General features: G+C 40.0%; 1 pseudogene across 1 annotated transcript in view; it reads right to left on the reverse strand.

The window, feature by feature from the left end:
* Positions 1-220: 220 nt before the first annotated feature.
* LOC149214631 (uncharacterized) overlaps positions 221-12647 on the reverse strand; it is a 38174-nt pseudogene continuing 25747 nt past the window's right edge. Inside the window, exon 3 of the transcript XR_016250926.1 lies at positions 221-816. The product of XR_016250926.1 is annotated as an uncharacterized LOC149214631 (transcript). The remainder of the gene's footprint in view (positions 817-12647) is intronic.

Here is a 12647-nt window from a genome sequence, read left to right on the forward strand (position 1 = left end):
AATTCCTAGCAATTAACAAATAACATCATCAAATATTCAGGCTATAACACCAAAATAATACGAGCCAAGATGGAAAATGGTGGAAAGAAGTAAAATCAGTTCCTCTAATTGCAAGATCTAGTAGTGGAACTCTGTGCAGTGTGAACACTTCTAATTCATATTACCAAACTACAAGTGTTGATGGCTAAATACAAAGAGAGGTCCATTAAATACAGAAAGACACACTGCAGTGAACTTTAACCTTTCAGATGAGAACTACAGTTCTCTAGAAGACAGACTACAGTGATGCCAACTTACTGTACATAACTACTAAAATACAGTATTCGTATAAACATGATGATCACAACAAATCTTATGCCAACCCTAAAGTGCTCAACCAGAGCACTGGGAACAAATTGCTCAAATTTTGACAAAGTTAGAAAAATATTATTATGTAAATTGTGTGCTCACTGTTCCTAGAAATGATGATAGTAGAGATTGTCCAAAACATGCACCTAGGGGGGTAAATTTGCCACGACCCAAATACCATAAACTGATCCTATGTCAGGAAACAGATACACAAGAAAAAAACAAGAACCCAAGATTCCACAATTCTGAGGAGATTCAGATCGGGGTGCAAGGTGCCCTAAGGTGAATCTGGTAAATATGTTGAAAACCTTATTTGCGCTCTGGCAAGAAGCCCATAGGCTATACCATAGTCATCTAAAAGAAGGAATATCACACCCACCTCATGTCAAACATCACCTTAATACAGTAAAATTGACAGGTAGAGACAGCTCTCGGCTTTCGTTGCTTGCCATGCATGTCCTCCAAATACTGTGGTGCAGAGACATGATAATTGACATTATATATATATATATATATATATATAGAGAGAGAGAGAGAGAGAGAGAGAGAGGAGAATTTTCTCAAACTCAAAACTTTGTTTGAAGAAACCAAAAAAATCCACAAAAGAGTTCAGAAGACCACTTGATATTTCTAGATAAAGCTCATGTAATTGGTGTAATGTCAAGCAACTGTTTTATTCACTCAATCAGAACAACTCAAGTCATTTTTTGTGTACTTCTCGAAAATTTAGCACAACTACTAACATGGCATGATGTTTCCTTCGTTTGGGAAAAAATTGTTAAAAAACTACGAAATACTTAACTAGTATAAACAGAAACTGATTGTTGGTTACACAAAAAGGACAAAATAAAATCCAGCAATATAATAGAGCTTGTACAACATTCCTTCATGTTTAAAAAAGATAGTTAGCCTTCACCCAATTCAATGGTTCTTAAATCTTACTTCTTTTGCAAGATATGAACTCAATCACACTTGCAAAACTTGTTTAGCTTCAAGAGTCATGCATGTTTCTTGATGCTGTGAAAGCTGTGAAAGCAACTGAAGCAGCGCAGAAGACCTCTTGTCAGATTCACAACTGTCACAGCCATCCTCAGAAGAGCCACACGATAGAAATGTCATGATATAACTGGGGGTGTGATCAGTTGAGAAGGCATGGTTCTGGGAGACTGCATAAATAGAAACTACTGCATATGTAATGACATCAATTTGGTACTGATATTCTGTTGAGATGGATAAAGGCGTATATCCTAATTATGAATTAGGATCCGTGACTTTGTCTTCATCCACCATTTGACAAATAGATTGTTGAAAGAATATTACTCAGGATTTTATGTTCACGAGTAAACACTTGTTTGATACAGCCAGAGTCATTTCTCTGCTAAGTTTCTCAGTCATTTCGCTGGTAAGGGCAGGCAAATAATCAGAATATGCCATATTGATGACCCTGAATCTATCAGCCCTTACACTAATCTTGGAGATTATCTATCCAATGTGAGGCCTTAGTTACATGAAAAATAAATATTGCTTCCAGATGTGGATCCACCAGATTTTTCGATTCAAGATGGATTTTTCGCGCTGCTCTAGGGTTAGGTTTTCATGCAGTCTTTTGCCAGGTGTCGTCACTAGTCTCGAACTGGTAAGGTGCATCGAAGGCAAGCAATGGAGTGGAGACATTGTCCTTTGCATCCTTCGAGACGAGGACCAACGGGAGAGTATGGTTAAATCTGTCATGGAATGGTACAATTTCTGCTATTATTCGCAAACAGTCCTTGAGGGTAAGCAAATGCTCTGCCCTGTTAAAATCTTTTGTGAATGGGCTCCTCATGAAACTGCAGATAAAGAACAGAGTATCAAAAAGGAGTCCAAAGCTTATATCTCTGGTGGTGGCGTGGCTTGTTTGGGGTGGTTGCGTCCAATGTTGTGAAAATCGCGATCCGGATTAAATCGGCGTGGGGAACAAATCGGAAAAAATCGGAAAAAATCGGGAAAAAATCGTTTGGTACAAAAATATTCATTTTTTTTCATTTTTTTTTTCATTTTTTTTTCAATTTTTTTAATATCTAAACCATCTACAACATAAAATAAATACATTGACACAAATATGATAAAAAAAACTAATATATAAGATGTTTAATATCATTTCTAGCGCTAAAATCACACATAACATTGAATCATGTCCTGAATAGTAAGTCCTAACTCCTGAGTCCCAACTCAGCCTCAAAATATCAACAAAAAATATGACAATGTATCTCATCATCTCATAATGTCATATACAATAAAATGAAAGTCTAATCCTATTGATTTCCACTACCCCTCTTGCAAGAAAATGCCACAGCTTTCCCTTTCCCTCTAGATGTAGATGTTGGTGCCTATGCTGGTGGAGATGGCAGTGGAGTCTGATGTGCTCTAGAAGCTGAAGAACTAGAAGTAGGAGCTATAGGAGGTAGACCACGTCCTCTACTGGTGGCAGGGGTAGCCCGGGCAGGTGGTGTCACCTGGAAACATTACAATCTCGCAATCCTGAAATCCTGAAAAACTGATAAGTCTGCTGGATTTTAAATGAAATCTAAAATTCTACTTTCTCCATATGAAATCCAATGAGGCTAGAACCACTCTCAAACATCCTGAGTCATTTCATGGTAATGTTAAAAATTTAAGTAAAAGGATGAAAATGAAAGATTAAGGAGAATGTCACTTTCTCCTTAATCTTCATTTTCATCCTTTTACTTTAAGAATTTAACATTACCATGAATAGCATATCATACTAGGGCCTAGACTTGATCATTAAGCTGCCCCACTCAAAAATTATTTGTTTCTTTCAAAAAAAATGCATGAAAAAACCCAAAAAAACGTTATAAAACTATGTTGTCGCAACCCCCAGCAATTTTTTAAGTTTTTATCGCGATTTTTTCGTTTTTATCGCAATTTTTTCATAAAATCGCGATTTTTTCAGTAAAAATCGGCAAAAAAAATACCGGCGATTTTTTCGTATAAAAATCGCTATTTGATCGGCAGAAGGAAAAAATCACGATTTTTTCATTAAATTGCGATTTAATCGCGATTTTCACAACACTAACTTGCGTCAAGTGTGCCCTACAGAGATGTTTATTGAACATCCTTCTCTCCATGCACAAGGATCTTATGTTTATGCTGTCTCTAGGAATCTGAATCCGTCGAAGAAGCAACCCCTTCTGGTTGATTTGGGATCTGCAGATTTGAAGCGCCATGTGTACATGAGGGACCTATCTTCCCATGGAAATCCCCATCGTTTTTCCCTCTCTGATCTGGCCAAAAGGTAGGCTGAGACAGAAAGGAAACATTTCAGATTTTTTTTTTAAATCTTAATGGGAAGACCTCTATTTTTTGGATCAAGGACTCAAACCTGGTGGAAAACTTGAAACAGAGCATTCAGAATAGTCTTGATATATATGCAACTTGCTTGTTTTTCGAAGGGAAAATGCTACATGACTCCTTCCTGATGGAGGACTATGGCATTGTGTGGAACTCCACCATCATTTTCAATCTGAAGCTGCGTGGTGGAGCTCGAAGCTGCAAAAACCCCAGTGAATTTGTCTCTTTCAAGGATGCAGTGCAAGGGAAGGCTTACATCACATCAAATCATATCCAAAACAACCCAAGACCCTACATTGTAGAACAAATGGAACAAGCTCTAGCCATGGAAGTTAATCTTCCAGAAGTAAATTCTCTTTTTTCTGTTCTCCAATCCAGGGCTGCTATATGCAAATTCAATGGTTTCTGGCCTAGATTTGGCGCATTACACCAGTGGGTTTTCTCTACTTGGACCCCCAACTGTGATATCTATTTCTGTTCTAAAGGTTTCTTCATTGTTCAATTTGATACACAAAAAGATCTAGAGTGTGTCCTACATGATGGGCGATGGTTTTGGGGCAGAGTTGGGCTCTTCATTACTCCATGGTTCCCAGATTTTGATGCTACAAATATGGTGGTCTCAACAATGGTAGTATGGGAAAGACTACCCAATCTCCCTCTTCCTTCCTGGCACCATAAGGTCCTAGAGGATATTGGAAATACTCTAGGAAAATTCAAAAAGATGGACCTTGAAAAAATAGGAAAAGGTATCTTTACTTTCGCTAGAATTTGTGTAGAGATAGACCTCAGCGAAAGTCTACCTGACTGCATTCAATTGAAACATAAAAACTTTCAATGGACCCAAGTATTAGACTACGAGAACACGGCATTTAGATGTTGAATATGCTTTCAAACAGGACATTTGTAGAACACATGCCCACTAGCAAAAAAGTCCCAAAAAAGAAAAAGAAACAAACCCATAAGCCAAAGGGGTGGCAGGTATCTGTCCCTCATCTTTCAGAAGAAGAAGAAGAAGAACCATGGAGAACAATCCAAATGTGGATGCACAAGTTCAACATGGTAACCACGCAGAAGAAGGTGTTGTGGCTCAGTCCGGAATCGCAACCCACATTCAAAAGGGTACCGAATTAGTAGATATCCAAGCATCATAGCAGCAAATAAAAGGAAACACAACAAAAAAGGGCATGGGGGGTATAAAGAGAACCCATGTCTCTAAGAGTTCAGACTCAGATAAAGAAGTCCCCTTGCAGACAGTTGGAAATGAATTGGCAATGGCACCGGTTGATCCCAGCCCTGGGGGTTGGCAAAAGGTTTAGAAAAAGAAAGGAAAAAAGTCGAAGTTAAGGGATTTTTATCATGCTTAACTTTGGCATATTTTATGTAATTTTTACAGTTCCTTTTTTATTGCTCATAACCCAAAAGGCTTGTCTAACCAAATGTTTTCAGCATCTACAGAATGTAACTTTCTTCCTTGTTGCAAGTTCAATAAAATTATGATTTTTTCCAAGAAAAAAAAGATCCCCCATATTTTTGAAAAGTCAGAATCCAGATATGGGGAAACAAAACACACACACACACATCATTTCCATCAAAAAAAACTAAAAAATAATTCATTAAGTGGATGGTGAAAACATAGGAAAATCAGAGCTCCAAATATATTTCACTCCAAATTGCTCTAACAAACTCAAAAATGCAGACTGTTATGAAAAAATCAGGTTTGTGTGTTTGATAGGCAAAAATTAGATTGCCAATGATATATAAATGTGTTCTAGTATCTTTTACAAATAGTCTTTTTGAAGGAACTGTCAGCTTTGCCATTTCTGAAAGACTGGAAATGGATCTCAAGCAGATGCTCTAGTATTTCTAAACCAAAAACACATCCAGATCCAAATCAAAGGAAATGCAAATCCTGGATCCTCCATAAGTAGATCCAGTAACATTGTGTACAACATTTGAGATTAACCAAACTCAAAGGGGATAAGGCCCTCGTTTTGGGCTCCTTTTGATGATCTTAGCCCTCAATCTCAATGGCCGCAAATCAGAGTTGAAGTATTTTCCATTTATCAAGAGAAATTTCAAATGATTAATGTAGTTTCTGTGACCTGTCATATCCAGTTCTCTTCCTATACATATCCTTCCTTGACTATTTTGAAATGTGGCACACAAAACACCAAGCAAAAAATAAACCTCAGACATTTGATAAGATAATTATATTACCAAAGAATGACCACAAAAAGTAGGTCAGTGGAACTAAAAGAGTACAATCAGTTTAAACAAGTGGGAGTACAAAAGCAACCTATATCTACGCTAACAGCAACATGAAAAGAACTAAGATCTAAGGACATAGCCACAATAAGACTGAGAAACTAATCCAAGAGAGAAAGGGACAGACACAAAATGAAATCTCAAACTCAATAAGAGCATGTCAATTGGGGCTGCAACTAGAAACTGGGACTCAAAGAAAAGGGAAAGAAGAAACAGTCTCTTTATGTGACTCCTCTGACCCCAATCACCATGGAGTCAATGCACTATGTAAGGAGGTCATCCAAAAAGAGCATGGAATTGAGGGCCAATTATGTAATCGTGGTTAATGTAACGACCCATCTTTAATTTCACATATTATGTGCCCCTGTATAAAAAAAAAATAACAATACTAAAATATAATAATAAAGGAATAAAAATGATAATTATAAAATAGAATAAAGATTTAGTATGGTACCAATAATTAATTAATTAATCTAAAGTTTTAAAGTTATATTAAAGCAAACATAAATAAACTTTATATGTTAGAAAAAATATATATATATAAATAAAACAAAGTATATATATATAAAGTACATATCAATATAATCAAGTAGTAAAAAGTATGTCATATAACCTAATAGGGTTAATATGTATACGATGATCAAAATGTTATAATACCTTCAAACCTTATAAATATAAACCATCGCATAAAAGAACAAAACATTAAGCAAGGCAGAAATGTCTGTACGGGAGGATGACTCACAGCTGGAGGAAGCTGTCACCGCGAGAGTAAGCGGTGGAGTCGGTGTACAGGGCGGCCACCGCTTAGCCCTGACTATAAAATCACCGAGAAATGGCTGAGCAGGGGGGGAAAAATGGAGCAGTGAAACCAGAGGGGGAAAATGGAGCACTGAAACCAGAGGAGGAGAAATTGAGCAGTGAGAGAGATTTGCTACTGGCAGAGCTTTAGTTCGTCTGAGGTCCTGGGCACGGGGGACAGTGGGCTTCTGTGAGAAGCTTGCTGGATTGAGTAGCCAGCTTCTACTCAATTAGGCTGGGCGGAATTGGTCTCCCTGGGTAATTGGAGCTCAACAGCAACGGTATCGACAGCTTCACAGGATCAGCTAGCAGTTCAGGTAAGTGCAAAAATTAAGTTTTAAGCTTCCTGTTTTCCAATTTATGAATATTTACATGTTTTCTGTATTTCGAATTTCGGGCATTACAGTTAAGGAACCTGTGGTGACACATAGAATGAGAATACTCACCACTCCTAACACTCAACATGTGGGGCAAGAAACTCTAAATAAAAAACCAGTCATTCAATGAAGCCTGGAGAAAGGTACTTTGCGCCAAGAGACTCTGCCTCTGGCTTTAGGCTGGTATTTTGGGCCAACAGAGTCTGTATTTGGCTCTAGACCTTCTCCTAGAGCTCCCCTATCTCTCACTTCAATGAAGTTTATTCCAAGGTCAGGGACAAGAGCTCCTCAAAATTCTGTCATAAGAAGCATAACCCATCAGAGGGGAGGGGTAGGGGCAAGTAGAGATCCAAGGTCTCACCAATTTGATAGCTAAAGAAGTTTGGAACTATGGTTGTCATTCATCACCTAGAGTTGATTGGATAGCGAGAACGATAGAGGTGAATCCCCCTAGAGAATTCAAGGCAGGAACAAACACCCATGGATGGTAGTCTAAACCTGAGAATCTATTACTTGCAGGGTTAGTTTGAGAGTGTATACACTGTGTTTGTGGTGCTTCATGAGATTTGGGGTACATGGTATATGTTCAACCCTTAGATGGTCCAAGATGGATTGGCACATGAGAAATCGCCCTTGATGGGTTTGCATAATTGAGAAAGCATGCTTAGTGGATGGTTGACATTAGATGGTTGCTTGATTAGTGTTCTTCCCTTAGGTGTTGCACTTCTCTTGACAATTTGGTGGACACACTACATCGGAGCCCCATGAAAGAGATCCATTTGTTTGGAGAATGCCCTACATGGGATGAGGAACGTTGTGCAACATGAAGGAGAGCATTATACCCTAGTTGGCATGTGGTACCTTGGATTCTTATTTAGAGGATTGGAGATGGCTCAAGGGCACCTAGGGATTTGACAGAATTATTGTAGGGGCAGATGACTAATGGAATACATTGCTTAGGAGGATCAATGGATTCCATGGAGGTTTGTGATGGGCACATGTGGACTTGCCTTCCATAGCTACATCACCTTGGAACCATTATTGTGCACAGGATCATATTGGAGCAGGACACATTTACTTTTAAGTGTAGTGTCCCACTTGTGTTGGTCTACAAGTCCTCATTGTAGGTTGCTTGTAAGGGCTAAGACCCACATTGTATTGTTGACCTCCCTTACCTTTCATATAGAGGAAGGAAAGAGTCATTCCATTAGTATACATTTATTCCCTCATTTTTATTCTTGTGATGAGATGTGACCTAGAATTGGGTATTGTCTACTTCATTCACTAGCCTCTCTCTCTCTCTCTCAAGTTGCTAGGTTCCTTGGTCTTCTTGGAGCATTTTGGAGGGTTAGGGTTTATCACTTGGAGATTGGAGATTAGGGTTTTGTGATAAAAACATAAGGTTGAATTGTAAAAAAGAACAGGAGAGGATGTCATGCCTTGGAGAATGTGTTGGAGTGATTCTCATGTAATGGATCTTCTTGGTTGCTAGGGGTTTTGTTGAGTTGCCCTAAGCAAGGCTTGAAGAGATAAGACGATTTGTACTAGCCTTGAGAGAAGGCTATGAGATGTACATGTACTTCACTTTGAGCAGATTAATAAAGTTTCCATCTGTCCAAAACTTGTGCAATTTTCAGCTATATATGTTCTTTATGCATTGCTATTTACAGCCATATATGTCTTGTTGATTTCACTGTCAATTGAGCTTATCTCGGGTGGTTGGGAGGAATGATTGTCCTTCTCCCCACCTAGCTTCAATTTCCACAAGTGGCATGTTGAGTTCATACCAAGCATATTGTTGTAATGCCTTCAAACCTTGTTGTTAAATGGCCTTGAGCCCTGAAGAATATTTCACCCTTGCCTACAGGTTGGAGGGTCGGGTGCTCGGTTACATGGACATAAAAATGTCTTGCTGATTTGATATAAGTAAAAGGACAATAATTAAGCGATGACATCTAAGAAACAAATATAAGGGGCTGATTTTACTGATGTATCCTGTAAAAGAATTTTTCAGATATGTGGCTGATAAATTGCCCTAAAAGGGCTGAAACTTATCCCTGTGGTTTGGTATCATTTTTCCTTGAATTGCCAGGAAGTTTGGGCCGTTTGGAATGAAACGTTGTACTCTTTCTGCTGTTGTTCTGTACTTTCTTTTACAGCAGCCCTACAGCCGAAAATTTACAGAGCTAAGATCTAAGAAACCTTCTAGGTTGAAGATGAAACTTTTGTTTGCGTTGAATTTTGAATTTTGAATTTTGAGAAATTTCAACATTGTACCAGATCTTGCTATGGTTGATATCACTCTTGAGTAAGAGGAAGTTTGTATTTCAGCTGGAGCTTACCTAGGATAAGTACTTGACCAAGTTGAAGTCATTGGGTGAGAAACCCTGGGTTGCTTGGGAGAAGCATTTATACCCTATAAAGCGTTTCGTCTATGTTAAATTATGGTATGTTCTATGCCTACATCAGTTTACTCATTTTCTTCTTATTAGCCACAGATTAGCAATCACATGTACATTAAGTAAAGTACAAATAGAACATTAAACGATCAACAGAAAACAAGTCAAGACAAGAGACACATGTGGCGGCTAGCCAAGGACAAACCCCAATGCAGAGAAACCCTTTGATCAAATCTTGTTTTATCTTCAATAGTTCAGCAGAGAGAAATAGTACAAAATCAGGATTCTGTAATTTTATATCAGCCGCAGCAAACCCTAGATCAGCAAAGTCAAACTTGGTCAAACAAGTTGAAATTGACCTCCAATATGCTTGGTCAATTTCCAGTCAACTAGCCCTCGAACAACCCTTGAACAGCCCCAAAAACACAGTCAAACTGCTGTTGACTGAAGTCAACCTGCTGCCCAAAACTAGGGCAGTCAACACTGATCAAACCTGTGGACGGATTGCCTCGATTTTTGTGCCAAAATCTGCGGCCAACCTAGGAGAGGCAGCCACACCAAAACGCACCCTTGATGAGTCAACGCTTAGTCAACGCAGGTCAAAGAGACCTTCAGCAGTTTGAGCGTCCTCCTTGCCCTAATGCATCCTCCTTCCCACGTGTGAGTTGCTCCTTGTATAACCCAAAGCTAAGGGGAGAGAGAGAAGAATGAGTGAGATGAGATGATGAGAAAATGAATCAACCTCTCTTGTATTTATATGATTCACTGGGCATGTGTGCCACACTTTTAACTGCTGATGACCTTGACAATTTGTCAAGTAAATACAAATAAATTCATATCTCCATAAATACTTGTCGAAATCGGATGATCTTTAGATCAATCCTACACCTCTCGACAAGAGGAATCTAGGAAAAATATCAGCTGCCATAAATGAGGTGACCCACATGGAGTTTGGCCCTAGTTGTCAATTTTAACACTCCCTCTCAACTAGGGAGTACTCCATCTGCAATCCGTCTGGTCGTCGCTACTATCCCAGCCATCAAATGCACTGCCCTGCACTGCTTGGCCCTGCTCTGCTCGAACTATGAAGAAGAAGAGATGATCGAGGATGTATCATACCATCCTCCACTGACCCGAAGTCAGTCTCAAAGTGTGTCATACCACTCTCACTGATCCCATATCAGTATCATTGATCCCCAATTAATGGAGGTCATCCTAGCATAGGGTGTACGGTAGATACAACGAGCGTCCATCGATAATACTACTAATGGTCCCTAACCCCATTTCCCTACTCATTGATCAGATGAGAGGTACTTCCCATGAGTCCCAGACTGCATGGGTAGGATGCCTCGACAGGAGAACTAATCATCATGTCCACAGGAGAATGAATCATCCTATCCAATAGTGCCACAAAAGAACTAATCATCCTGGCCCACAGGAGAACTAATCATCCTGTTCCACAGTCGCCACGGAGAACTAATCATCCTGGCCCACAGGAGAACTAATCATCCTGTTCCACAATCGCCACGGAGAACTAATCATCCTGGCCCATAGGAGAACTAATCATCCTGTCCTACAGTCGCCACGGGGTGTCACAGGGGAAGGTTGAACCTTTCACCCTGTACATAGTGCACCACCAGGGGATGGTGAGTCGCTCTATGGTCGCATGTCGCTCCAAGAAGTACCCCGCGCCCCCCTGGAGCTCCCAAAGCTCAATACATCATACTTGACCCTCATAAGAGGGTCTCTGAACGACACCAACTCGTTTTCGAAAAGTCAAGAATTTTACCTTTCCCAGGGGCTTTGTCAAAATGTCAGCAACCCGTTCATCTGTACCGATATGTTGGAGCCTTATTGCTCCCCGTTGCACCATATCCCGAATATAGTGGTACTTGATATCGATATGCTTGGAGTGATCATGAAATACGGGATTCTCTGATATACGAATCCCACTCTGGTTGTCACACAGGATCACGGTGGTATCCAATGTAAATCAAACAGCTCACTGAAGAGCTTTCACAACCAGACCGCCTCACAAGAGGCCATACTAGCAACAATGTACTCTGCCTCGACGGTGCTCAAAGTCGTCGACTTCTGCTTCCTGCTCATCCAGGATATCGAGGCATATCCCAAAGACAAACAACACCCGGAAGTTCTCTTTCGGTCCACCACACTGCCTGCCCAATCAATATCAGTATATCCAAGTAGTTTCACATCTCCGGCAGTGTATCTCAACCCATGAGTGATTGTGCCACGAAGATATCTCAACAGATTGTTAGCACAAATCCAATGTGTGGTGAGGCTCAACCATATGTTGACTACAAAGCATATATTCAGACAGGAGTTCACCAAGAACATCAATGCTCCGATGAGTTGACAATACTCAGTAGCATTTCGTAAAACAGGTCCCGCAACACTACCGCTTAACTTCTTGAAGTCAAGCTCCATCGGGGTAGTCAAGGGCTTGCAGTCCACCATACCAAATCTCTCCAATATTTTCACCACGTATTTTCCTTAAGATAGGAAAATCTCCCCTGGTTTCTGCCAGACTTCCAGTCCTAGGTCTTTTATCTCGAACTCGAAAGCCAACTCCCTCTTACATTTGAGAATGAGTGGGTCTGCACCTGTTAGAAAGAGGTCGTCAACGTACAACACTAGTATGAGAGGTTTGTCATCTTCAACCTTAAAGTAAAGGTTAGGGTCGACTTCACTCCTAGTGAATCCCAGCTTCATCAGGTAGCTATCAATCCTCTCATACCATGCTCGGGGTGCCTGCTTTAGCCCATAGAGGGCTTTCTTCAACCTGCACACATGAGATTCTCGATCATGAGTTTCAAATCTTTCGGGTTGCTCCACATAGACCTCCTCTTTGATCGAACCATGCAAGAACGCGATCTTGACATCCATTTGATGTAGGTTCCATCCTTGCGAAGCAGCAAGGGCTATGATCGAGCGGATGTGGTATATAGAGCAACAGGTGCAAAGGTCTCGTCATAGTCTATACCTTCCTTCTGAGAGAAGCCACGAGCGACAAAACAAACCTTATACTTTTCCACACTTCCATCAACTACATGCTTTATCTTGTAAAGCCATTTCGAAGTGACAATTG

Source organism: Pinus tabuliformis, chromosome 1_1 (assembly GCF_031772625.1).
Source record: "Pinus tabuliformis cultivar Carrire ecotype Pingquan chromosome 1_1, CPIR1, whole genome shotgun sequence".
Taxonomy (NCBI): domain Eukaryota; kingdom Viridiplantae; phylum Streptophyta; class Pinopsida; order Pinales; family Pinaceae; genus Pinus; species Pinus tabuliformis.